At 40.5% G+C, this 26712-nt stretch overlaps 1 protein-coding gene across 2 annotated transcripts in view; it reads left to right on the forward strand.

Annotated features, from left to right (window-relative positions):
• Positions 1–26712, forward strand: part of SH3D19 (SH3 domain containing 19) — a 178330-nt gene that overhangs the window by 22592 nt on the left and 129026 nt on the right. The gene's annotated exons all lie outside the window — the stretch shown is intronic.

Consider the following 26712-nt stretch of genomic DNA (forward strand, 5'->3'; position numbering starts at 1 on the left):
TTTTTTTTTTTTGCAGACTCTTGAGGTCTTTAACCTATATTTCTTACCCTGAAACCTGAATAAAGTTCTTAACCTCCTCCCTCACTGTGATTACTTATATGTAATTAGTTACCAAATTCTATTAAATATGTTTTCTATGTAGCTCTTGATCCTGTTCCCCATCCTCATTGCTGCCATCCTAGTCCAGATGTCTCTTACCATTCACAACAGCCTTGCATGTAGCCTTTCTACCTCCAGATTTGCTTTTCTGTAATGCATTCTCTGCACATCTTTCAAAGTGATTTTTCTAAAATGCAAACTGATCATGTTATTCTCCTGCGTTAAAATCTCTCAATATCATGTGCATTGTATCCTTCCCTTAAAGCTCAAATTTCTTAATGTGGCCTTGTACTTTTTTTTCCTGGGAATTCCCAGACCTATCCTGTTATGCTTAGCTTATTGTCGTGGCTGGAAAAATACAGTCTTTCTTCTGGAGAGATTTTTCTAGAGCCTATTTTATGAATACACACAGTTTTTGGTAGATGTTTTTCCACTTGTAGAGATACAAACACTTAAAAAATATTGTGCAAAGCTGACTATGTCCAGTTTTGAGCATGATCCAACAGCAGGGTGCTCCTATCCTGATGCTTAATGGGTTGTTCCTTCTTGGAGGAGCTTGGTTAGGCCTGATGAGCTTCAAAGAAAGGTAGGCTGACATTGGTTTTATATTGCTTTCTCTGTAACCTGCTTTTAGAAGTTTAAAATGTGCCCATTTGGAACTAGTCACTTATTGGACCTCGTTTAGTGAGCTAACATATTTTTCCTTGTGATACCAACTCAGCAGCTTCTGGACAAAAAGAATGTGAAAAAAAAGGCAGTTTTAAAAATACTTTCTACTTGAGGTCTTTCATGTTAGGTCTGTGTTTCAGAAATAAAAATAGCTTCATTGAACTCATAAGGGAATAGGAGATTTCTCCTAACATCCAGATACTCGCCTTTGAAGATGATCTCATTTTAGTTTTTAAGGCCAAATGTTTTCATTATTTAAAAAATTCATTGACACAAAATTTCTTTGATCAACCATTACCCTTCTTTTTACCTAGCCTAGTTATATGGAATTATTAATAAATCAAATGTCTCTCAACTCTGACACTTTGCAGATGTAACCATAGCTTTCTCTTATCATAAGCTAATTTTAAAAAGCAGGCTTGATTTTTTTTTTTTTTTTTTTAAAGGCAAGGTTAAAGAGAAAACAACTGTACATCTGTATCAACAGTTAAAAAGGAGTCAGAGGCATCTTGACCACATCCTTAAGCATGAGGAGCGTAGAAGCTGGTAGTGATGAACACAGTAGTTACATAGGGGTTTGAACTTTCTATGTTAGATATTTCTGTAACATTTTTACTTTTTTTATTTTATTTTTTTTAATTTTTTTTTTTATTTTCAACGTTTATTTATTTTTGGGACAGAGAGAGACAGAGCATGAACGGGGGAGGGGCAGAGATAGAGGGAGACACAGAATCGGAACCAGGCTCCAGGCTCCGAGCCATCAGCCCAGAGCCTGACGCGGGGCTCGAACTCCCGGACCGCGAGATCGTGACCTGGCTGAAGTCGGACGCTTAACCGACTGCGCCACCCAGGCGCCCCGCATTTTTACTTTTTTTAATAAGCGGAACTGGGAAAAATTTTTAAGATTTCTAAAATAAAAACGTTTACTTATATTTGAGAGGGAGAAAGTGAGCATGAGCAGGGGAGGGACAGAGAGAGATGGAGACACAGAATATAAAGCAGACTACAGGCTCTGAGCTGTCAGCCTAGAGCTCAACATGAGGCTTGAGCTCACGAGCCATGAGATCATGACCTGACCTGAAGTTGGATGTTCAACTGACTGAGCCACCCAGGTGCCCCTAATATATTTTTTTTTAATGAAGTTACTTGGGGCGCCTGAGTGGCTCAGTCGGTTAAGCGGCCGACTTTGGCTCAGGTCATGATCTCGTGGTACGTGAGTTCGAGCCCTGCGTTGGGCTCTGTGGTGACAGACAGCTCAGAGCCTGGAGCCTGTTTCGGATTCTGTGTCTCCCTCTCTCTGACCCTCCCCTGTTCATGCTCTGTCTCTCCCTGTCTCAAAAATAAATAAAACGTTAAAAAAATTTTTTTTAATTAAAAATAAATAAAAAAAATGAAGTTACTTGATTTCCTCCTCCTTAGCGGGGGAACAGTCTTATCAGGGTTAGGATATGCTGCCTTGTGGTTACTTACAATATTCAGTAGTTTCTATGAATGAATATAGGGATCCATGAATGTCTTAAAATTATATGAAAGAATATGTGTGTGCATGGGTGCTTTCTTTGGGGTGCAGGATTAGAGTGCTGTGGGCAAGAAAGAGGTCCATAATACTTCAAACAGATTATTGTGAATTTATTTCTCTAGACTTGCCCTCTCTGAGCTCCAGACTGCCTGCTCAGCATCTTTACTTACTTGGGTATCTAATAGGCATCTCAAATCTAATGTGAATGTGTTCTGCTGTAACAAATTTGTATGACTTCAGTGGCTTCAAACAACAGCAATCTATTGTCCCACAGTTCTGGAGGTCAGAAGTCTGAAATCCGTTTCAGTGGGCTCAAATCAAGGTGTCAGTAGGGCTGCATTCTATCTGCAGGCTCAAGGGGAGAATTGTATCTTTGCCTTTTTTAACTTGTAGAGGCTGACTGTATTCCTTGGCTCGTAGTCCTTTGCTCAATTCTCAAATCCAGCAGCCAGCATCTTTGCTCCTCTCTCTCTTCTGGTTCAGCCCTTGTGTCTTCTGCATAGTCAGTAAGTACCTCAGACTCTGACTCTCCTGCATTCCTTTACAGTAAGATTTGTGATTATATTGGTCTCACCCAGATAATCTAGGATAATCTCTCCATCACAAGATGTTTAACTTAATTATGTAGGCAGAGTGTCTTTTACCAGATAAGGTAACAGTAGTCACAGGTTCTGGGGATTACAACATTGACATCCTTGGAGGAGTTCAGTCTACCACTGGATTAGATAGCTCTGAAATCTGTTCTTCCTCCAGCCATCCTCGTTTCTTTTAATAGTATGACTATTCTGAGGCCAGTAACCTAGGAGTCATTCTTCATTTCTCTTTTCAAATCCTTATCTTTCCCATCCTTCTATCCCAGTTACCATTCTCTCATTCTTACCATCTACATCCAATCTATCATATCATATCCAAATCCAGTCTAAGTATTATTTCACTTCTACTCAACTGCATCTAGAATCTGTCCTCTTCTCACTAGTTTGCACTAAAATCAGAAGCTTTTAGCATTTTGGAGCCCTAGGCCCTCATCCTATCTTACTCTTTTCACTCCTGGGTGTTCATAGTTAATTATGGTAGAAGGTAGTGTGGGCTAGGTGTCATGAGAGTGGCAAACGTGCTACAGGACTAGACTCCAGTCACTTTATTCCAACCACATGGAGAGGGGAAGCGAATGCTTACGTAGAAGAGGCCATGGAGAGAATTTGGGTCAGAGAATTTGGTGATTATTTATCGTGAAAGCCAATTGTAACTTCCAGTTAAATATTTTAATCTTTTTTATTCTTAGGATAGTGAACACTTTCTCTTAACTGTTGGTAGTAGGGAATATAATTAATCTAACCTCTTGTTATTTTGAGTGACTCCTTCCCCGTCTTCCCCTTCCTGAAGGAGGAATATGGTTTTTTTAATTATTATTTTTTTACCTTTGGGAGAGAGAGAACAGGGGAGACGGGCAGAAGGAGGGAGGGAGAGAGAATTTCTCAAATAGGCTGTATGCTCAGCACAGAGACTAATGTAGGGCTTGATCCCACAACTGTGGGAACATGATCTAAGCAGAAATCAAGAGTTGGATGCTTAACTGATTGAGCCACCCAAGGACCCCTTGAAAAAATATGTCTTGTTTAAAAATTTTTTAATGTTTATTTTTGAGAGAGAAAGAGGGACAGAGTGCGAGTGGGGAAGGGGCAGAGAGAAGGAGACACAGAATTCAAAGCAGGCTCCAGGCTCTGAGCTGTCAGCACAGAGTCTGACGCAGAGCTCGAACTCATGAACTACGAGATCCTGACCTGCTCCAAAGTTGGACACTGAACCGACTGAGCCACCCAGGCAACCCAGAATATGTTTAATAAAATTCTCAAGTAGCTGGTTTCTAGGATGTAAATAAACTATACGTGGTCACACATGGTGGGGAGGATATTATAGCTTCAGAATGAAGTCAAGTATCTGAAAAGATAAAATAACCACTGTTGAAATAACATCAAAATACAACTTGCACGTTTTATTATTTTGAATTCTTTTTCCATAATGTCCCCATATTTTGTGGGTGACTTTACAATTTAGTGAAATATAGAAAAACGTGTGATTACTTGAAGAAGTTCATTTGTTAACATTAGTAGAAGATCTGGGAAATAACTATATAACTTCCCCCCCACTGTTAGGGAACAAAATTGTGGATTGGATTTTTAGCAGCCTCAGTGTACTGCTTTATTTGTTAAATGTGACCTTAGCAAATCCCACCTTAGTTAAATTCCTTAAGATGTGAAAGTGAAAGTTGGAGCATATTAAATCAGATATTCCAAGGAATAAAGTATTCTAGAAATTAAAATCGATTTTAAAGCAGAAATGCTGCTGAGCCCCCCTCTAAAACAAGGTGTAAAGATGTCCCTATTTACTTTTGACCCACTGGGTCATTTGTGGTATCATTGACTAAATTTGTTAACAGTAAGTACTTGACATTTTAGTTCTGTGAATACAAATGTTTATTGATTTTTTTTCCTTCAGTAATGTGTACCAGGTGCTATGTGATATATTGGGTTAAACTTTACATTTTGTGTTTTAGCATTTTTAAAAAAATTTTTTAAGTTCTTTATTTTGAGGGAGAGAGAGAGAGCACAAGTGGGGGAACAGAGAGAGAGAGGGGGAGAAAGAGAGAGAGAGAGAGAGAGAGAGAGAGAGAATCCCAAGCAGGATCCACACTGTCAGCACAGAGCCTGATGAAAGGAATCCATGAACTGTGAGATCGTGACCTGAGCTGAAATCAAGAGTTGGATGCTTAACCGACTGAGCCACCCAGGCACCCTGTGCTTTAAAAGCATTTGGAACAAAATGTGTGTAGTTAGTTTGAGCCTTTTTTTGAAATACAGTCATAAGAATTATTTACAATATCTTAAAGAGTCCTAAATACATTACAGACTTTCTGTTTAAAAGGAGAACAATTTCCTGTCGATTAACAAAAAAATTTTTTTTGATATTTATTCATTTTTTTCAAGAGACAGAGTACTAGCAGGGGAGGGATAGACACACACACACACACACACACACACACACACACACACACACACACTCACACTCACAGGATCCGAAGCAGGCTCCAGGCTCTGAGTTGTCAGCACAGAGTCTGATGGGGGCTTGAACTCATGAGCCATGAGGTCATGACCTAAGCCAAAGTCGGATGCTTAACTGACTGAGCCACCCAAGGGCCCCTCCCTGTCCATTTTTTAAAAATAGCTTTAATGAGATATTCATGCACCATATAGCCCCCCCCCCCATTTCCTATTAATTTTTAAAACCACTTATTAGGGTCCTTTCCATACCTCCTTTTTTTTTTTTTTTTAATGTTTATTTATCTTTAGAGAGAGAGAGAGAGAGCACATGAGCAGGAGAGGGACAGAGAGAATCCCAAGCAGGCTCCATGCTGCTATCTCAGCCCCACACAGGGCTCGATACTCTGAACCATGATATAATGACCTGACCCGAAATCCAGAGTCAGATGCTTAACAGACTAGGCCACCCAGGTGCCCCACTACCTCCTTTTCTTAATGAATGGACACAAATAAGTGGATTAAGGTTTATGAAAGAAGGGTATTCCAGGTATAGAGGATAGGTAAGATAAGGCCTTGAGGTAGAAGTGGGATGAAGTATGGAGAAGAGCAGTGGTCTGGGTAAGAAGGAAAAAAAATAATAGGAAGTTAAGTAGGTATCTTAATGATGAATTATAAAGTAGATGGTAAGAAACTCAGGATTGTGTTTTTCTTAACCTTGGTTGGTGGGGCTCTGTTGAAAGGGTAATGCAGATAGAGAATAGGGATAACCCACAGCCTTAAGGGAATCAAACCTTCTTCACTGATGTTCCAGGGTACTGTATGCAGCCCTCTAGTGTTTTGCTCATTAGTACATTGCTATCAGATTCTCATTCTCTCTGCTTCTTGTCTAACTCTGCAACCACCTGACCACCCTCTCTACCATTGTAGCCCCCTCATGGTTTCTGTATACTCCCATGAGCTGTGGTATGGGATTTTCTATTCTTTCATCATTCCCCTGCTCTTAGCCCTCCAGTCCCTTCTCACTGCACTGAGAATAAAACTCGGAGTCCTTACTGGGGCCTTCCAGGCTCTGTAGGACTTGCCCTCAGCACACTCTCTGGTCTCCGTTCATATTCTTCTCGCTCTTTGCTCACAGTGTTCCAGCGGTGACCTCTTTGTTCTTCCTCACACACATCTAGCATACTTCCAGCTCCAAACCTTTGTACTTGCCATTTACTCTACCTGGAATGTTCTTTTTCAGGTTGTTGTTGTTTTTTCTGTCCTCCTTTATGCAGGCCTCTGTGTAATGTCAACTTTTTAGATTTCCCTGGCCCCCTATCTAAAGTGAAATCCACCCCCAACAGATTTCTTCTCCTGGTTAGTCTGAATATGCATCAGCTAGGATGTCAGCATGCACTCAGCAGTATTAAGTGCCCACTGGGTTCTAGGCACTGAGGATACTGCAGTACATTCAACACACCGAGCCTGCCTTCAAGGAGCTTACGTTCCACTGGGGGAGAGGGACAATAACCAAATGCAAAATAAATGTTTACTATAATATCACATATAGGAAAGTCTGATAAAAATAAAAGAGAAGCAGATAGAGGTCATATGGTCGTCTTCTTTCAGTATCCCTTTCTTTCCCCTTGGATGGGCTGATCCCTCTAAAAGTTTGAAGTTTTACTTCCTGGTTCCTGAGAAAAATTGTGTCAAATCCCATGCTGTAGAACAGGTGCTTCCTGAGGGTCTGGAGAAATGATTAGGAAGTAGTATTTTGGCTTTCTTGACCTTCTTTATGTCCTTTTGCTGTGTTGTCTTGGCTCATACATTGTGTGCTTTCTCTTCCTGTTTTTAGTCTGTCCTTTCTCCTGTTTTCCTTTCTTGCCCCTTCTTTTTCTCTTGTACTTTTTTCTCAGTTGCCATTTTGCTTTGCCCTCTGTGTCATTCCAGAGGTTGTCTCACTTAAATTCTTGCCTCCAGAAACCTTTCAATTTACCTCTTTTACATGCTCTTTTCTCTCCTTTGTTTGTTATGGGTGAAGAGATGTGAGAAAGAGAACGAGGCTGAAACATTCTTTCCTTCATTCTTTAATATTTGAAAATCTGCTTTGTGTAAGACATTGTGTCAGGTTCTGGGCTACCTCCATAAACAAAATACCCAGGTTCTCAGTTGGGGAAACAAAGAGGTTGGTGATTATTATTCATTCATTCATTTATTCAATAAATATTTATTGATACTAGGATACAGTGGTTGCCAGAAACAAAAATTCTTATGTTTTGGTAAGACACACATTAAGAAGACAGTTACACAAACAATAAATTATAGCTCTGTGTTGAGCCCTATGAAGGAGGGTTCCATAATGCTATGAGAATATGTAATGGGTTTGTTCTGGTCAGGAGAGATGGGGACAGCTTCCTTGAGTAAAGGTTGAATTGAGATCTGAGGCATAGTAAGAATTAGCTAGGCAAAGACAATAGGGTAGAAGGATTAGCAGATGCACAAGTCCAGGACTAAGGTGGGGTTTGGAGCATTTGAAAAATTGAAAGGATGGAGAGCAGGGTGGAGCACTGCTGAAGAAGCAGTCTGGGTTTAGAACCTGCAGAGCTTTTGTAAGCCCTCTTAAGTGTTTCGTCTTTATTCTGTGAGCAGTAAGTTGTTTTTGAAAAAGTGCTATAAGCACGGGAAAGGGGGGGAGGAGTATTTAAAAATCTTTATTTTTTACACTGGTCTGAATGCTGTGGAGAATAAATGGGAGTTGAGCAAGGGTGTAAGTGAGAGAAAGGACGTGGGAGTGCCAGTTAGGAGCCATAGTGGCAGTCTAGAAGAGAGATGGGGTTAAGGGCTAGCAAAGATTTTAAGTGTCCAAAGCTACCCTCATTTCCTATTAAAGGTACTTATTTCTCTAAAATACTTTGTTTTTTCAAAAAATTGTTTTTGAAAGTTGATTCACCATGAAAGACACAGATGCAGTAAAACTTAAGTTCATTCAAAGGAGACATGAAGGATGTTATTTAAATAAGGGCTTTGCTCAAATGACTCCTTGGTGAAATTTCCTTGACTACCCTGTTGAAAATTACAGCACACCTCCTGCCCCTGCACTCCTGATGCCCCTTTCCTTTCATAACCTTTATGACTGTCTAACCTGCTTTAAAATTTACATATTTAAATTTTACATTACATATTATTTAATAAGTGAATTGATTATAAGCTCCATGAAGGTAAGGATCTTTATTTTGTTTACTGCTTCACATACAGTATCCCCTCAGCACTTCCTCAGGACACACTGTTCATAAGTAATATCCCAAGGGTGAAGTGACATATTATTCTATATGATAACTTGTTGAACCAAAAACCTCTGCCTCTCCCCTCCCATGCCACCCACCCCAGAGGCTCACCCAGCAGAAGAGACAGTAGGAAGGCACTGCCAGCAGGGCCCATGTCTCTCTCGGTCCTCAGAATCAGAACTTCTTGTTTTCTGAACTCAGGCTCCCAAGGAGAGGCCAGCTGGGGAGCAGCCAAGGAAGGGTGACAGGACCAGCTTTACCTCCTAGATGAATTCCTCTGGTTCACCCCCTCCTGTCCTTTGGTTTTCACCTGGTGCCAGGCACTGAAGGGGCCAGACTTCAGAAATGCAGCCACAGACCCAGAGGGAGGAGCCTGGGCAAGGGGCTGAGGTGGGGGGGGGGGGCGCGCTGAGGCGCTTCCTGTGTCCAGGGAGAGCAGGAGGTCTGTGGTTCCTGCTTGTGGGTTGGAGGATAGGAGCGGGGGAAGGATATAGTAGCTATCTGCACACGGCAGGTTGGAGGGGATTGGAAGGAACAGGACCCTTTCTCTAGCAAGGGAATAGAAGATGGACAGGATTCTTTAAAAGCAAGAAATGGGAAAGAGGAAATTAACCCAGTACCTGGATAATTTTTCCTAATTTTGTTTTCATCTTTGTCAACAGTGTTAACCATAGAATATAGGGTAAATCATACCTTCTGGGAAATAGACTAAGAGATTTGTGTGCCGGGAGTTTATTGGAGACTGGTCTCAGGATGAACACCTTGTTGTGGGGTGGGGGTGGGGGATGGAAACAGGATTGGGCAGAGAGAGAGTTAATTGTAATTCACTTGCATATAGGCCACAGCCAATCCCACAAGTTGCTCTGGAGCTGGGATGGCTCTTCAGAGATGTCTTGAATGGAGACAAGAAGGTTGGGCCTTTGGACTTATGCATGATTGGATGTAGACTGCCTGCAAGGAATGGGAATTACCTCAGGTGAAGTGCCTCTGTTGGCATTTCTTGGGATAGGACTTAGCTGTGAACTAGGAGCAGTCAACCTTCCTGGTTGCTAGGAGAATGCATACTTTAGTTCTGAAAGGTGATCTGGGTGGGAGGGAACAGCACCTTCTACAGAATTCTCTGTGCCCTTTTATGTTTTTGGTACCAGTTGTTTGTAGGGTACTAGGTCTGTGGAGGTGGAATTCAACAAACTATTGAAGCATGTTATTGCTTTCTTATAGCTCAGACTATTTGGGAGGATTGAAAGAAACACATGAATAATTAATTAATAGAAGACCAGAAAATGTAGCTATTTTGGTAAGGTTTATTCAGTTACAACCAACAAGACTCACTTAAACTAGCTTAAGCAAAGAGGGGATTACTTTAAACATATTGTTATTGGCTGAAATGTGTATTCCCCAAAATTCATGCATTGAAGCCCTATCCCCTGGTACCTCAGAATGTGACCATTGAAGATGGTGTCTTTAAAGAAGTAATTAAGGAAATGAGGTCATTAGGGTAGCTTTAATCCAAGATGACTGGTGTCCTTATATAAAGAGGAAATTTGGACACAGACATATACAAAGAGAAAAATGGCTGTCTACAAGGAAGCTTGGAATAGATCCTTCCCTCTTGTCTTTTAGGAGGCTCCAACCCTGTTGACACCTTGAACCCTGAGAAAACAAATTTGTTTTTTAAGCCCCCCATTCTGTGGTACTTTGTTATGGCAGCCCTCACAAACACATCTGTGGAACAATAAGGAGGAGACTAACAAGGACATCTGGAGCTATCACAGGACAGACCTGGAGACCAGAGCAGGAAGGGAGCTCTGGATTCATGATGGCTCAAGGGCTCATAATGAGAGTTCAGGGTCTTTACTTCTTTTCCTATGCCATTAGTATGGCCCAAGCACAGTCCATGCCTTTTCTTTCTATCCACTGAAAGCAGCCCAAGTTTTCCCTTATTTTCAGCCCAGATTCCCAAGGACTTGAACACATTATCTTGTCTTACTGGGACATAGTTTCATGGCTAATTGTCTTTGGAGTCAGTGCCCTTATACATGTAGTGGGGAAGATGAGGATGCAGAAGTGTGACCAGCTAAGCAGCAGAGACTGTTGTGGTGGGACACATGCCAGACTCACTGTATCTCAGGGTATTCCAATTTACTTTATGGTGTTTACAGGACATTTTTATTTAGTCAGCCTATTTAAGTATAGCTTTTTACAAAGTCAGATCTCAGTTTGAGGTTTGCCTTTAAGTCATGTTTGGAATAAAGGTGGTCATTTTGCAAAGACATCAAAGCTCTGGACACATCTTTCTGTTGATTTATCAAAGGAACAAGAATTTGACCAGATACTCCTTTTCCACTGAGAGTCTTGTGCTTGCCCTATATCTTTGGACTTTTATGTCCCTGGATAAATCTGAAGTCACTGGTTAATACTCTTCAGAATTAGTTGGATTGCTTACAGATCTCTTCTTTTTCCTTTTGTTTAAGTGTTTCATTAAAAAAAAGTTTTATTTTGATTCTTGTTTAGTTAGAAATAAGCTTTATTGATAGTAACTAAGACACCAACCCTTTCCTCTGAAAATTGAAAGTAAAAAGAAAGAAGTAGTTATCTGCTTTTCCTGTCCAGATGGTAGTTTAGAATACAAAAATGGGCCTAGTTGATAAGAGGGAGGAATTCCAGCTCATAAGCGTTCTTGGACTGATGGAATTCGAATACCACCACTTGTAGCCCCTCATGAGATAATTGATTCCGGGGATGATCATCAGTAGTTGAAAGTTTTGGATGAGAGGTTGATGGAGTACTCAAGCTGTTACCATTTTAATCATTTGAATCAATCTTCGCATCATGAAAGTAGGAAAAGGCTGACATGAATCTCTTGATGTGACAAAGAACGAAGCAATATCCAATGAAGTATTCATATCAAAAAAAGGGAAACCTGAATTTCTAAAGTTACTTCCACTTATAACACATACAGAGGATAAGAAAACTGGGTAATTAGATTGTATCAAGGAATTATTACTAATCTTGATAGATGTGATAATGGCATTGAGTTATTTAAGAAAATGACCTCGGGGCGCCTGGGTGGCTCAGTCGGTTGAGTGTCCGACTTCGGCTCAGGTCACGGTCTCACGGTTCGTGAGTTCGAGCCCCGCGTCAGGCTCTGGGCTGATGGCTCAGAGCCTGGAGCCTGCTTCCGATTCTGTGTCTCCCTCTCTCTCTGCCCCTCCCCCATTCATGCTCTGTCTCTCTCTGTCTCAAAAATAAATAAACATTAAAAAAAATTTAAAAAAAAAGAAAATGACCTCTTTTTCACTTTTTCTCTTTGTTCCTATTTATATTAATTGAGGTATAATTGACCTACAATATTATATTAGTTTCAAGTGTACAACATAGCGATGTGACATTTCTACACATTGCAGAATGGTCACCACAGTAAGTCTAGTTGCCATCTGTCACCTTATGAAATTAACACAATATTATTGACTGTATTTTCTGTGCTTTATGTTACATCCTCATGACTTATTTATTTTACAACTGGAAGTTTATACTTCTTAATCTTTTTCACTCATTCTGCTCCCTTCCCATCCAAACTCTCCTCCTCTCTGGCTACTGCCAATCAGTTTTCTGTATCTATGAGTCTGAGTTTAGTTTAGTTTTGTTTGTGTGTTTGTGGTCTTTTTTTTAATTTAAAAAATTTTTTAAATGTTTATTTTGGAGAGAGAGAGAGAGACAGAGAACGTGAGTGGGGAAGGGGCAGAGAGAGAGGCAGACACAGAAATCCGAAGCAGGCTCCAGTCTCTGAGCTGTCAGCACAGAGCCTGATTTGGGGCTCGAACTCACAAACCACGAGGTCATGACCTGAACCGAAGTCTGATGCTCGACCAACTGAGCCACCCAGGCGCCCCTTGTGTGTTTGTTTTTTAGATTCCACATATAAATGAAATCACGTGGTATTTGTCTTTTTCTTTGTCTGACTTTTATCGATTAGCGTAATACCTTAAAAGTTTATCCATGTTGTCATAAATGGCAGGATTTCTTTTTTTTATGGCTGAGTAGTATTCCATTATGTATATACAGATACCATATCTTCTTTATCCATTTATCCATCAATGAACACTTAGGTTGTTTCCATATCTTGGCTGTTGTACCTAATGCTGCAGTGAACATAGGGATGCATGTGTCTTTTCAAATTAGTGTTTTTGTTTTCTTCATATAGATACCCAGTAGCAGAATTGCTGGATCATATGGTAATTCTATTTTTAATTTTTTAAGGAACCTCCATAGTGTTTTCCATAGTGACTGTACCAGTTTACATTCCCACTAGCAGTGCACAACAGTTCCCTTTTGTTCACATCCTCATCATCACTTGTTATTTTTTCTCTTTTTGATTCTAGTCATTCTTAGAGGCAGGAGGTGATACCTCATTGTGGTTGTGATTTGATGGTGAGTGATGGTGAGCATCTTCTCATGTGCCCTTTGACTGTCTGTATGTTTTCTTTGGTAAAATGTTCAGGTCCTCTGACAATTTTTAAATTGAATTGTTTGGGTTTTTGTTGTTGTTAATTATTGAGTTTTTAAAGTTCTTTATATATTTTGTATATTGACCCCTTATCAGATACATGATTTGCAAATATCTCCTCCCATTCAGTAGGTTGCTTTTTTGCTTTGTTGATGGTTTCCTTTGCTGTGGAGAAGCTTTTTACTTTGATGTGGTGTTGTTTTCTTTTTGTTTCCCTTGCTTCTGAAGTGAGATCCAAAAAAATACTGCTAAGACTGATGTCAAGGAACCTACCATCTGTGTTTTCTTCTAGGAGTTTTATGATTTCAGGTCCTACATTCGAGTCTCTGATCCAGTTTTGGATATGGTGTAAGAGTTGTTATGGAGTTAATTTTTGGTTATGATATAAGATACTGGTTCAGTTTCATTCTTTTGCATACAGTTGTCCAGTTTTCCCAGCATTGTGTATTGAAGAGATTGTTCTTTTCTGATTATATATTCATGCTTCCTTTGTTGTAAATGACCATATATTCATGGGTTTATTTCTGGGTTCTCTGTTCTGTTGATCTGTGTGTCTGTTTTTATACCAATACCATACTGTTCTGATTACCATAGCTTTGTAGTATAGTTTGAAATCAGAGTGTGTGGTACCTCTGGCTTTGTTTTTCTTTTTCAAGATTGTTCTGGTTATTTGGGGGTCTTTTGTGGTTCCATACCCATTTTAGAAGTTATTCTATTTTTGCAAAAAATGCCATTGGAATTTTGATAGGGATTGCATTGAATCTATACATTGCTTTGAGTGGTGTGAACATTTGAATAACGTCAATTCTTTTAATCCATGATCACAGAATACTGTTTGATTCATTTGTCTTCAGTTTCTTTCATCAGTGTCTTACGGTTTTTCAGTTTATAGGTCTTTCACCTACTTGGTTCAATTTATTCATAGGTATTTTATACTTTCTGATGGCATTACAAATGGGATTTTCTTGATTTCTGTTTATGATAGTTTGTTACTAGTGTATAAAAAAGCAACAGATTTTTGGTATCAAAATTGTATCCTCCAACTTTACTGAATTCATTTATTCTAGTAGGTTTTTGGTGGAATCTTTAGGGTTTTTTGTGTATAGTATCATGTCATCTACAAATAGTGGATGTTTTGCTCCTTTACTAATTTGGATACCTTTTATTTCTTGTCTGATGGCTGTGGCTAGGACTTCCAATACTATGTTGAATAAAAGTGGGAGAGTGGACAATTTCTCTCTATAGGTCTGTTAATAATTTGCTTTATGTATTTTAGTGCTCCTGGATTGGTTGTGTGTGTGTGTGTATTTATAAATACTGTATCTTTTTGCTTGGTATCATTATGTAGTGCTCCTATTTGTCTTGTTGTAACAAGTCTTTGTTTTCAGGTCTGCTTTTGGGGGCACTTAGCTGGCTCAGGTGGTTAAGTCTGACTCTTAATTTCAGCTCGGGTAATGATATCACAGTTTGTGGGTTTGAGACCCGTGTCGGACCCTCACTGACAGTATTGAGCCTACTTGGGATTCTCTCTCTCTGCCCCTCCTTTGCTCATGCACTCACTCTAATACAAGTATATATTAAAATAAATATACTTTAAAAATATTAAACTCTGCTTTGTCTGAAATGAGTATAGCTATACCAGCTTTCTCTTGGTTTCCATTTACATTTAACATCTTTTTTATCCCTTTGCTTTCAGTCTGTGTGTGACCTAACTTTTGAAGTGAGTCACTTGTAGTCAGTAAATGAATGTCTTGTTTTTTTTTTTTTTATCCATTCTGTCTTTTGATTGAAGATTTTAGTCCATTTTCTTTTCTTTTTTTTAATTTTAATTTTATTTCTTTATTATGTTTATTTATTTTTGAGAGGCAGAGAGACAGCATGAATGGGTGAGGGGCAGAGAGAGAGGGAGACAGAGAATCTGAAGCAGGCTCCACGCAACTAGCTGTCTGCACAGAACCTGATGTGGGGCTCAAACTTGTGAACCGCGAGATCATGACCTGAGCTGAAGTTGGACACTCAACTGACTGAGCCACCCAGGTGCCCCCTTTTCTTAAAATTAAAAAAAAAAAATTATTTATTTATTTTGAGAGACAGAGAGAGAGAGAGAGCCAGAGAGTGCGCACTTGTGCATGCAGATGAGCAGGGAGGGGGCAGAGAGAGGGAGAGACAGAATCCTAGGCAGACTGCACAGTGCTGGCATGGAGCCCGACACTGTGCTCAAACTCATGAACTGTGAGATCATGACCTGAGGCAAAACAGAGTTGGATGCTCAGCCGACTGAGCCACCCGGGCACCCCAGTGTATTTTCACTTAAAGTAATTATTGATAGGTATGTACTTACTGCCATTTTGTTAACTGTTTTCTGGCTATTTTTGTAGTTTCTCTCTGTTTCTTTATTCTCTTTCTGTCTTTCCTGTGATTGGATTACTTTATTTAATGTTATATTTAGATTCCTTTACTGTAAGTTTTTGCTTTGTGGGTACTGTGAGCTTCACATATATAATCCTATGTGTGTAACAGTCTATTTTAAATTGATAGTAACTTAAATTTGAATACATTCCAAAACTACATTTTTACTCCCCATACCCCTGCATTTTATGTTGTTGTTGTTTAAGATTTTAAAGTAATCTCTACACACCCAACATGGGGCTCGAACTCACAACCCTGACATCAAGAGTCATATGCCCTACTGTCTGAGCCAGCCAAGTGCCTCCTTGCATTTTATGTTTTTGATGTCTCTTTTTACATCTTTTAATTTTATGTATTTCTTAGTTAATTATTGTAGTTTCAGTTAATTTTACTACTTTGGCCTTTAATCTTATTAGTAGCTTTGTAAGTGATCAGTCTGCTACCTTTACTATATATTTACCTTTCCAGTCAGATTTTTACTTTTGTGTATTTTTTGTTATTAGTGCCTTCTCTTTTCAGCTTAAATTCCTTTAATATTTCTTGTAAGGCTGGGTTTAGTGGTATAGTAGTTATCAGCTACGTTAGCTTGTGCTCATCTGGAGAATTCTTTCTCTCTCCTTCAAAATCTGAGTGTGTTTTGGTTTCGTTCTCTTTGGGTTCATCTTTTTTTTTTTTTTTTAATAAATTATTTATTTATTTATTTATTTTTGAGACAGGGAGAGACAGAGCATGAACAGGGGAGGGTCAGAGAGAGGGAGACACAGAATTTGAAACAGGCTCCAGGCTCTGAGCAGTCAGCACAGAGCCTGACGCGGGGCTTGAACTCACGGACCGCGAGATCATGACCTGAGTGAAGTCGGCCGCTTAACCGACTGAGCCACCCAGGTGCCCCTCTTTGGTTTCATCTTATTTGTAACTCTGGGCTTCCTCGACCTATGTGTCTGTTTCTTTCCCCAGGAAAGTTTTCAGCCATTTTCTTCAAATAAGTTTGCTGTCCCTTTCTCTCTCTGTTTTCCATTGTGAGACCCTTATGATGTGGATGTTATTCTGCTTGACGTTGTCCCCGAAGTCCCTTAAGTTATCTTCATTTGAAAATATTTTTTTCTTTTGCTGCTCTGAGTGAGGTGCATTGTTTGACCTTCTAGTTTGTTATCTGTTCTTCTACTTCATCCAGTCTGCTATTGAACCCCTCTAGTATATTTTTCAGTTCAGTTATTGTATTCTTTAGCTCTATGACTTCAGCTTGGTACTTTTTTTAATGTTTTCTGTTTCTTTGTTCAAGTTCTCACTGTGTTTATCCATTCTTCTCCTGAGTTAGGTGAGCATCTTTATGACCATTACATTAAATTCTTTTATCAGGTAGGTTACTTATCTCCATTTCATTAAGGTCTTTTTCAGATGTGTTGTTCTTGTTCTCTCATCTGGAACATATTTCTCTGTTTCCTCATTTTGTTTGACTGTGTGTTTGTTTCTATAAGGCAAAATAGCTACCACTCTCAGTCTTGAAGGAATGGCCTTATGTGGCTGTGATCTTTCTCATTCAAACTTGCTTTGGCTATTAGTTGTCTCTTGAACCTTTGAGATTGTCTAAGCTGCCTGAATTATTTTTGATATTCTCTAATTGTTGAGGGTGTACCAAGACTTGTCAGTGATCCAAGGGAAAGAATGTCAGTTAGCATATAGTTTTAGGTTGATTGGAATCCAGACTTTCAGGCAGCAGCTTTTAAAGTAGCAAATATATATAGTCCTATGGGGCCACAGTGGTAACCCCTGCTGTCTTTAGACCAGTGGATTTGGAGGGATCCCCTGGGTGACGATTGCAAAAACTGTGGCTCCACATGAGTGTATAAGTTCCTTCCTGGGAAGTCTCATTGACTAGTGCGCAAGGATGGTGTCTCACTGCTTACGTTCCCTGGGACCACCTCCTCAGCCTCTGTGTGTGTGGGAAACCTGAAGCCTATCCTTTAGGCTGAAGCTCCAGACTAAGTGAATAGTTTTTGTTTGTCTGTTTTGTTTTGGTTTTTAATCACAGGAAGGCTGAATTTGTGTTTCTCTCTGCTGTGTAGTGCCCTGGAGGTCAGAGCCTGCCAAGAACTGCCTTTCCAGTTGTTATAGTTCCATGGACCTTTGGAACACCAGTCCTCTTGGTCACCAGGGCCAGGCAATCAAGAGGTGTCCCCTGTGTGGATTGCATGCACCTGTTAGCTTTAGAGAGTCAGTTGGAGAGTGTAAGGGGCAGGGCATACTCACTGGCTTCAGAAAGGCAGTGGGAAAATGTCTTGACTGCATGCACCTGTGGAATTGAGGTGTTCAGTGATTCAGTGGGAGTACCTTTTCTGTTTGCATGCTTTGGTTTTAGGCTTGGAACGGCAGAATGCCACGACTGTTCACAGTCAACAGCCCCAGTCAGGGGATGGGGAAATGTTGCAGTTGCCCACACTCACAAACTGTAGAGAGCAGGGGGGTCTATGCTACCTGTCATCTTGCCTGCCCCAGACAGGGAACGAGGGAGGGTTGCTACTGCCCTCACTCCCCAGCCTCAGCAAGTGTTGTGACTTCTTGCCCCCACCTGTCCCAGCAAAGCAGCAGGAGGGTACTGCATCCAAACTTGCCTGCTTGTGCTAGCAGGTTACGTGGAGAGTGTGACAGTGGTGTCCAGCAGTGCCTCCCTCTCTGGTAAGCATCTCACCTGTCTCCTGCTCCTCAGCCAGTGCCCCCAGGTTAGCAAATGAATCTCTGTCGCGTATAGCGTAGGCACTTCTCAGACTGTTTTTCTCTTGGGTCTCAGGGTCAACGAGGCTACATGTGAACTCTCCAAGAGGGGGAATCTCAGTTTCCTGTAATGCTTTGGGAACCCCAGATATCAGCCTCCTTGGTTTTCCAACCCAGATGTTTTGGAGGCTCCTGTCTCCCATGCAGATACCAGGGATTGGGTTGCCCAGTGTGGGGGACCAGCTTCTCCCTCCCCCTGCGAGAAGTGCCTTTTTGCTGAGATTCCTCTCTATTATCTGTCACCAAGCCAGGGGTGGGTTTTTTTGTGAGACCATATCTTTGCCTCTCCTACACATCTTGATGTGCTCATTTTATTCTTTGTTGTGGAGAGCAGTTAATCAGATATTTTTCAGTGGGAAATGATTCATATGTGGTAGCTATAGATTTGGGGTATCTATGGAAGGAGGTGAGTTTGGATCTTTCAATGCTTACCATCTTGGACCTCCTCCAGAAAATGCCCTTCCTTCCTTCCCTCCCCTCCTCTCCCTTCCTTCTTTCCATATATGTGTGTGTGTGTGTGTGTGTGTGTGTGTGTGTGTGTGTGTGTGTGTGTATGTATGTATTTGAGAGAGCACACATGAGCGGGGGAGAGGGGCAGAGGGAGAGGGAGAAAGAGAATCTTAAGCAGATCCTACATTCAGTGCAGAGCCTGATGTGGGGCTTGATCCCACAACCCTGGGGTCATGACCTGAGCCAAAATTAAGAGATGGACACTCAACCGACTGAACCACTCATTTTTAAATGTAAGGTAATATTTTTTTTACCATATTGGAGAAAACTCCTCTGGTTTTCTACCCACAGTACTATCCTGTTGTTTTCAGGGGGATGGCCATATGATCTTGAGCAAGTCACCTATGGCCTGCGTTTTCCTGTTCCCATGAAGGCATTGGAATCACTTAATCTCAAATTCTTTACAGATGTAACGTTGAATTATGCATTGCTTATTTGTTTATCTTTATTTACCTTTGTCAATCTGCCCAGTTATCCCTCTACAAATATTTTCTTATTTAGGGTTTAGCAGTCAAGAAACATGTTGTTCTGCCATTTTACTGTTCCCATTTCTTCTCCTAAGATAAGGAAGTGACAGGGAGTTAGAAGCAAGAGAGTAGGTGCCAGTGGCACTCCAGAGACTTTCCTGAAGACAGCGCTTTTAGTTTTCTGCCTTTCTCATCATGCTGTGTCTCTAGCTCTTCGATTCTGTGTTCCCAGGTCATTACCCTATTAATAACATTAAAGATATCCTTAAGTGCCTCTGCTATACACAATAATTGTTGGTTTGGAAAGTAGCAATGTGATGGTGGTGGTAGGAGCTTTATTACTTGCCATGTGGCTGTGGCCAACTTACAACTTTTCCATCTTTGCAAAAGGAGAATAATAATAATCCACAAGATTTTTGTAAAAATTAAATGAGATGTAGTGCTTAGCTTGGGTTTGCCTATTTAAGGATGCAATAATAAATAGTAGCTGCTGTTTTTATTGTTACTGAGCTAGTATCTCCATTTTAAGTATTAGCTTAATTCTGGACAAACAGGTCATCTGGTCATCTTGGTGATGGCTTAGATTAATGTTGATGGTGCCTTTAGATAAGAATTTCTCAGCATTGGCACTATTGGCATTATGGGCCAGATGATTCTTTGTTGTGGGGTGCTATCCTATGTATTGTTGGATGTTAAGCAGCATTTCTGGCCTTCATTTACTGAATGTCAGGAGTACTACCCACCTCCAGTTGTAACAAACACAATTGTCTCCAGACATTGCCAAATGTCGCCTGTGGGGCAGAATCACCATCAGTTGAGAACCAGTGTTATAGAGCAAGGGTGCCACTTCAGGGATGCAGTCTCTCTTAAGCACCCTGGGAATAAAACTGAGACAGCAGTAGATTTGCAAGTTTTGGAGTTTTTTGTCTGTATTTCCAGGAAGGGCAAATGGATTCCATTGTCTCTTTTCTAATTCAACCCATCAGATTGATGTACTATATTGGAAAATTAATAAATCCCTTTGTAAAACAATCTTTTAAAGAATAATTGATTACTCTGGCACTTTGCCTTTTCTGTCACCTTGCAACAATAGACCCGAGGCTGATTAAAAGATCCAGCCTGGTCTTAGTTCTTGAACTTGTACAAGACATTTTTAGTCCAGCTTTAATTCCACTAACCAGTATATGCTAGAACTGGTTTGTATCCTTGGCATTCATTATGTCTGGGCCAAGCCCTGGACAACCTTCTACAGATACCCTTTTCCTCTTCCCAGCTCTTTGCCTTATTGGCCAGTCTGTAGTTTCCCTCTCCTGCACTCACCTTCTCCAGAGGGACTGATCCTGCTTTGAGCTCCATCCTGCTTGCCCAGAGCCCTGCTGCCTGCCTTTCAACCAGTCCCCCTTTGCAAGAGTTGGTCTTGTCCTTTTGATCACCAAAAGAGGAAATATTTCCCTTTTTATATTTGTTTGCTTGTACTCATACTAAGGGAATTCTTCCAATGTTGTTGACGACTGGCTTTCTATAGTCTATGGCTCTTCATTTTGTTTTCAGAAAATAAGATTTGATGCTTTCTGTGTTGCAGATCACTATGTTAGATGCTGCTAGGTGGTCAAGAAGATGAATAGGATAGTTGTTTCTTTTCTCAAGACCGTTCTTATCTGTGTAGAAGGAGAAATACAACTGTGTGCACCCGAATAATTACAAATGGAGCTAGGAGTATAATAAGTACAAATAACTAGAACCAAAGGGAAATGTTATTTTGGCATAATATAAAGAACCTTTAGTAGAGCCTTCTAAAAGCGAATGGCGCTGTCAGTGAATGGTAATTTTGTGTAGTGGAAAGAGCCAGATCTTTTGAGTCAAACAGTCCTGGATAAATCTATTTAATCAAATATTAGCTGTGTAATCTTAGGCAAGTTACTTAACCTCTCTAAGCCTCAGTTGTGTTTTTTTTGTGTGTATGTGTTTTCATTTGTGAAAGCAGGATAAGTAATCTCCTCTTTAATTGTTAGAACGGAAGATAATGTTGGAAATAGCATACTATTTCAATACAGAGGAGACATAAAGTAAATATAAATTTCTGCTACAGAGATGAGCTAAAGATGTCCTATCACCCAGAGAGTCCGCTTTGGCAGGTCTTTCGCAGGCAACATGACTTGATACAAATCCTCTCAATTTAGGTTCTGGGCCCTTAGCTTTTTGGCTTCTGAAATTTAAGGTTTGTCAGAGCACCTAGAATACATCAAACTCAAGAGACTGACTCATTAAATTTTAAGAGGCCTGTGTATGAGCCAGAATGTTTATTTGCAGTGAAAGCTATTCATTTCCATTATTTGGGATTTTCATTTTTCCTAACCAGGGCACATCTTCTTTATGAGTAGGGGCGAACTAGTAAGTGGGTGGTGGTTTGAAGAGACTTAGGATCAGAACAAATGGAAGTGGTTAATTTCCACAGGCATTTCACTTAGTAGGATGATCTATCCCTTATTTATGGAAACTAGGTGAAAGAGCACTTCTCCATAACAGAACGTATTTTTGTAAATAAATGTGAAGTTTATATTCATCAGGCTGAGTCTCTTTCCTTGGGTCTGATGAACATGTAAGTTATCTGGCTTTTGTTGCCTTGGATTCCATGCTGACCCTTCCCCCTTCTAAATACTCGGTCCCTTTAGTCAGTGCCTAATGCTGTTGATTACATTTAAGCTTCTCAGTTCTGATTTCATGCCTGTTATGTTGTTTCAAGATTGTACTTAGATCTCCAAGTTTAGCTTATTCATAAAACACATAAGTCATGTATTTGTTGAAATTTGGGGGTTTCTTTTTACAGATAATTATCTCATTCCATTTCATGTATTATGTGTAAGTATTTTCTTGTTAAGTTTCAGTTTTAGAGGATTCTGGTGGGAAAGGGGTGCAACAATATTGTGTAGTGAAAATAGTTCCCATTCTCCGATTCCAAGTAGTGACTTACTTAATTTTCCAATGTTGCTGTGTTAAGAAGTGTAAGGATCATCCATTGGGTCTGTTTAAATAAGCAAACTTGAGTTTGCTTGAGTTAAGAGTTGTATCCGATAACTTGTAAGGTGCCTTTCAACTATTTTATTTTATGATTCTAAAACCTCTTATCTTCTCCTTGTTGGATTTCTTGGCTTTAATATCTAGATCCATCATCTTTTCTCATACTTATTTTTTACTTATTTAGAATCTCACATGTTTAGTAAGTTGTATCTTTTCTTTTGTTAATTATTTTGCCTTCCAATTCTTTAGTGTTGTCACGTAAAAAAAAATCCTGAGAACTTGTACATGAATAGTGTCCCTTTGAAAATAAATCATAATCATTCTTTGAATCCTGCCTATATTTTGTATCATTTTTACATTTAGAGAATTAATTTTTCTCAAAGTTCTTACTATTTTCATATGTATGGAAAGCTTTTTAATGGCCCAAATTTAATTTACTTATTTTTATGTAATGACCTTTGCAGTTATTAATGAATATCTCCCTTTTAAAACAGTGATTTTAGGGGCGCCTGTGTGGCTTAGTCAGTTAAGCGTCTGACTTCGGCTCAGGTCGTGATCTGTGAGTTTGAGCCCCACATCGGGCTCTGTGCTGATAGCTCAGAGCTTGCAACCTGCTTCAGATTCTGTGTTTTCCTTTCTATCCCTCCCTGACTAGTGCTCTGTCTCTCAAAAATAATAAATGTAAAAAACAAAATTAAAAAAATAAAACAGTGATTTTATTGGTATTTAATGAAATTTGAGCAAGGGATATCCATTTTGTTTGTCGTTAATTCTACTGTCTTGCCAAAACTTCTATCAATTATTTTTAGCTATTATTTGCCTAGTAATACAGAGAATCCTGTTATTATTTTAATCAGCTTCTTATGAAACCCATTAATTAACTCAACATTGGCCAGTGTCACATCCCATGTTCTTAACCACTCTTTGTATACCAGAGGCCCAGAAAAGAGACAGGGATAAAGCAGCCATACATTTCTTACATGAGATATGTTCTTAGACCACTCTTTAGTTAGGATGTTGCAAGCTGGAAACTCTCTAGTAAACACCTTCCCTAACCCCAGTACACCTAAGAGCACAAACATGAAGTGCTTTCCGTAGGTGGACTTAAGGGGAGGGAGAGGCATTTCCCCCCAGATATCTCTATTTAAACTCCCCATCCCTCCATTTGATCTCAACTACTAAACACTGGTCAATCTTAGCTTCCTAGCTTCTAGTCCACACCCTTTCCTTACTCTACCTATAGAAGGCAGCCTATAAGATCCAAGGCTGTAGTTTTCCTTGCCTCCTGATATTCACACGTTGTTGACTCACTATTTTATTTTTTATTTTTCTTTTTAAAAAGTTTATTTATTTATTTTGAGAGAGAGAGAGCATGCATGAGCAGGGGAGGGGCAGAGTGTGAATCCCAGGATCTGTGTGCTGTCAGTACAGAGCCCGATACGGGGCTCGAACCCACTAACCATAAGACCATGACCTGAGCTAAAGTTGGATGCTCAATTAACTGAGCCACCCAGGTGTCTCGGCTCAACTATTTGAAAGAACAGAATACAACAGAAGTAATGAGAAATCAGTTTTGAGATTAGGTTATGAAAAGACTGTGGTGCTGGGTGCTCTCTTTTACTTTGTTTTGGTTCATTCACTCTCAGGGAAGCCAGCTGCCATGAGGCAGTGCTCTGGAGATGCCTGTGTAAGTGAGCTTAGAAGCAGATCCTCTGGAGCCTGCCACAGACATATGAATGAGCTTGACAGCAGCTCCTTTTCTAGTTGAGCTTTGAGATGGCTGCAGCTGGTACAGCAGCAGCCTCTTTTTTTTTTTTCTTTTAATATTTATTTATTTTGAGAGAGAGAGGGAGAGAGACAATCCCAAGCAGGCTCCATGCTGTCACCACAGAGCCTGATACAGGGTTCAGTCTTCCAAATGGCGAGATCATGACCTGAGCTGAAATCAAGAGTCAGACGCTTAAGTGACTGAGCCACCCAGATGGCCCAGTAGCAGCCTCTTGAAAGATCTTGAGCCAGAACTGCTTAGCTAAGCCCTCCCTGATTACTGACCCACAGTAACTGTGAGATAATCAATGTTTGAATTTTTCAGCTGTTAAGTTTTGGGATGATTTGTTACACAGGAATAACTAATGCACTGCCCTCAGCTCCTCTTGCCTGGTGTGCTTCAACTGAAAGCTAATCTTTCGAGTCCCTGCTTTTTTCTTCAGAACCCATTGTAGGCCCAGATTGGATGATTTTCATCTCGAGTTCAGCAAGGGTAAACAAACCTCTCTGAACTCCAGTTTCTTCATCTGTAGAATGTGAGATTGGTTGAGCCAGGTGGTTTCCAGATCCTTTTCAGCCCTAAAGTTCTGTGCTTCTGGATTTCCCCAGGCCCTATCTCCAGTTTCATCAAAAAAAAAAAAAAAAAATGAATATAAGAAATAACCTTTGGAATCAGCCAGACTTTATTAACACTGACGATCTTGCTTTTCAGGTTGACCTGGGGATAAAAAGCAACAAACAGATAAGGGTTATGGTGACTATAGCTAGAAGTAGCATAACTGCATCTGTCTTGCTAAATCTTCAAACTCTCTCATCAGAGCCATCAACTTCTAGAATATCCCCCCTTTTTTTCTCATTCTTTATTGTCACTTACATGACCATACTAACCTCAGCCAGTTAGGGTAGCACCAGGGAAATGAGAGGCAGAAGCATTACAAGAAGGAACCCAGAGAGGTCCAGAGTGAGGATGGCAGAAAAGTCAGTATGTGAAATGGCTGACTTCTCAATCCAAGATTTGTAGAAACTGATGTTTGTATATATTCCAGGCTCGTTGGTTTGAAGGCAGTTTGATCCCCAGCTGACCACTCCTGTGAGGACCCAGGAGTCTTCCACTCTACATGTCAGGGGGTCTCCTCTACTACCCTGGGGAGAGAAGAAAGATGACTAGGCCACGCACAAGGCAAAGGGAGAAGAAATTCTCCCTGTAGTGTAGCTAAGATCTATGGAGTTTGGGCCTGTCCACACACTGCTGGATTCACGCAGGGATGCTGAAGATGTGAGGCATTCCATGGAAGCATTCCCTGGAAGGCATTCCCTGTGAGGCATTCCATGGAGGCATTCCCTGGAAGCACACTGGGAAAGGGGAGGGCTCTGGAAGGTGCCTATGGGATGGATTCTTACTATACACTGATCCATCCGTTCCACTGGGAGCTTAGAGCAGATCATGGCTTCACTGATGATGGGCTTGATTCCACGCGAGTTTGCTTTCTGGTAGTGGTCCCTGCATGTCTGGAGATCAATAAGGGGCACTTTTAGCTCCTTCAGTGTATAGGATGGCTTCATGTCTGTAAGATCAAAAGGAATCAGAGCTATCTTAGAATATTAGGAAGCAGCTTGCAGCTAATGATACAGATTTCATGCCTCTGATTTTAAATATTCTGCCTCCATATCAGATGGCACTTTGATTTCCAGTTTGGGAAATAGCCTGAAGGCTGAGTTCCCTTGGTCTAAACAAGACTGAAGTCATTTGCTCCCACCCAGATGCCACAAATAACAAAAAACCATATGATTCAGGAAAACCCAAAACAATGAATGATGCAAAATCAACTTTTTTGGCCTTGGAATATATCGTCCTGTTCCATAGAATAGAGGTAGAGATAACATACTCTGAAGAATGAAGACTGTTGATACAGAAATGAAGCTCTACTTTCCTAGTCTGACTCGAGACTTGCTGAGCAGTCTTACTTTCTTGAATACATCTTCATGCCTGCTTCCCCTCTGTGTACCTTAACCACGCACACTACCCAGGTGCAGAAGGAGAGCTAGCCTCTCCCTAAGCTCATTGTCTTGTCCTTCTCACTTTTAAGGTCCCAGCACTATTGCTAATAAGAGCAAAAGCAGATATAAATAAGCAAAAGAGATTACAGCAGAAGAAAGCAAAAGAGGGAGGTATAGGGTCAAGGAGAATTTGAAGTCTGCGACATCTCAGATCAACTGCCTGGAGAGTGCAATATATCTGGTGCTGGGCTGGGATAGAGAGTACGGGGAGAGAATGTCAGTTGAGGAAATGGAGCTCAGAAAATCTACTTATCCTCACATTGGTATGTTCCAGAATAGCCCCATCCAGTCACCCAGCAGGAAGTTGACTTCTTCAGCTGGACTGCAGATGAGGGGAGGCAGATGGGCAGGACAACAGGGCTAAAAGAAACTGGGTAGGCCAGTTCTGCCACAGCGATGGTACTAGATGTGTTTCCCTGGAAGTCATGGTAGGGGATAATCCTGGACACAGGTATTATCGTTGCTTTGGAGCCCAGAGACCTGAAGTGACCCCACCAATACACTGTATTTTCTGATGTCTTTAGACCTGAGAAGAGAAGCAGAATGGGGACCATGAATTTCTTATGACTGTCATGAAGTGTCACAGCAGAGCCCATCGTTTTGGAGGTTGCATTTT

The sequence above is a fragment of the Acinonyx jubatus genome, chromosome B1, assembly GCF_027475565.1.
Source record: "Acinonyx jubatus isolate Ajub_Pintada_27869175 chromosome B1, VMU_Ajub_asm_v1.0, whole genome shotgun sequence".
Classification (NCBI taxonomy): domain Eukaryota; kingdom Metazoa; phylum Chordata; class Mammalia; order Carnivora; family Felidae; genus Acinonyx; species Acinonyx jubatus.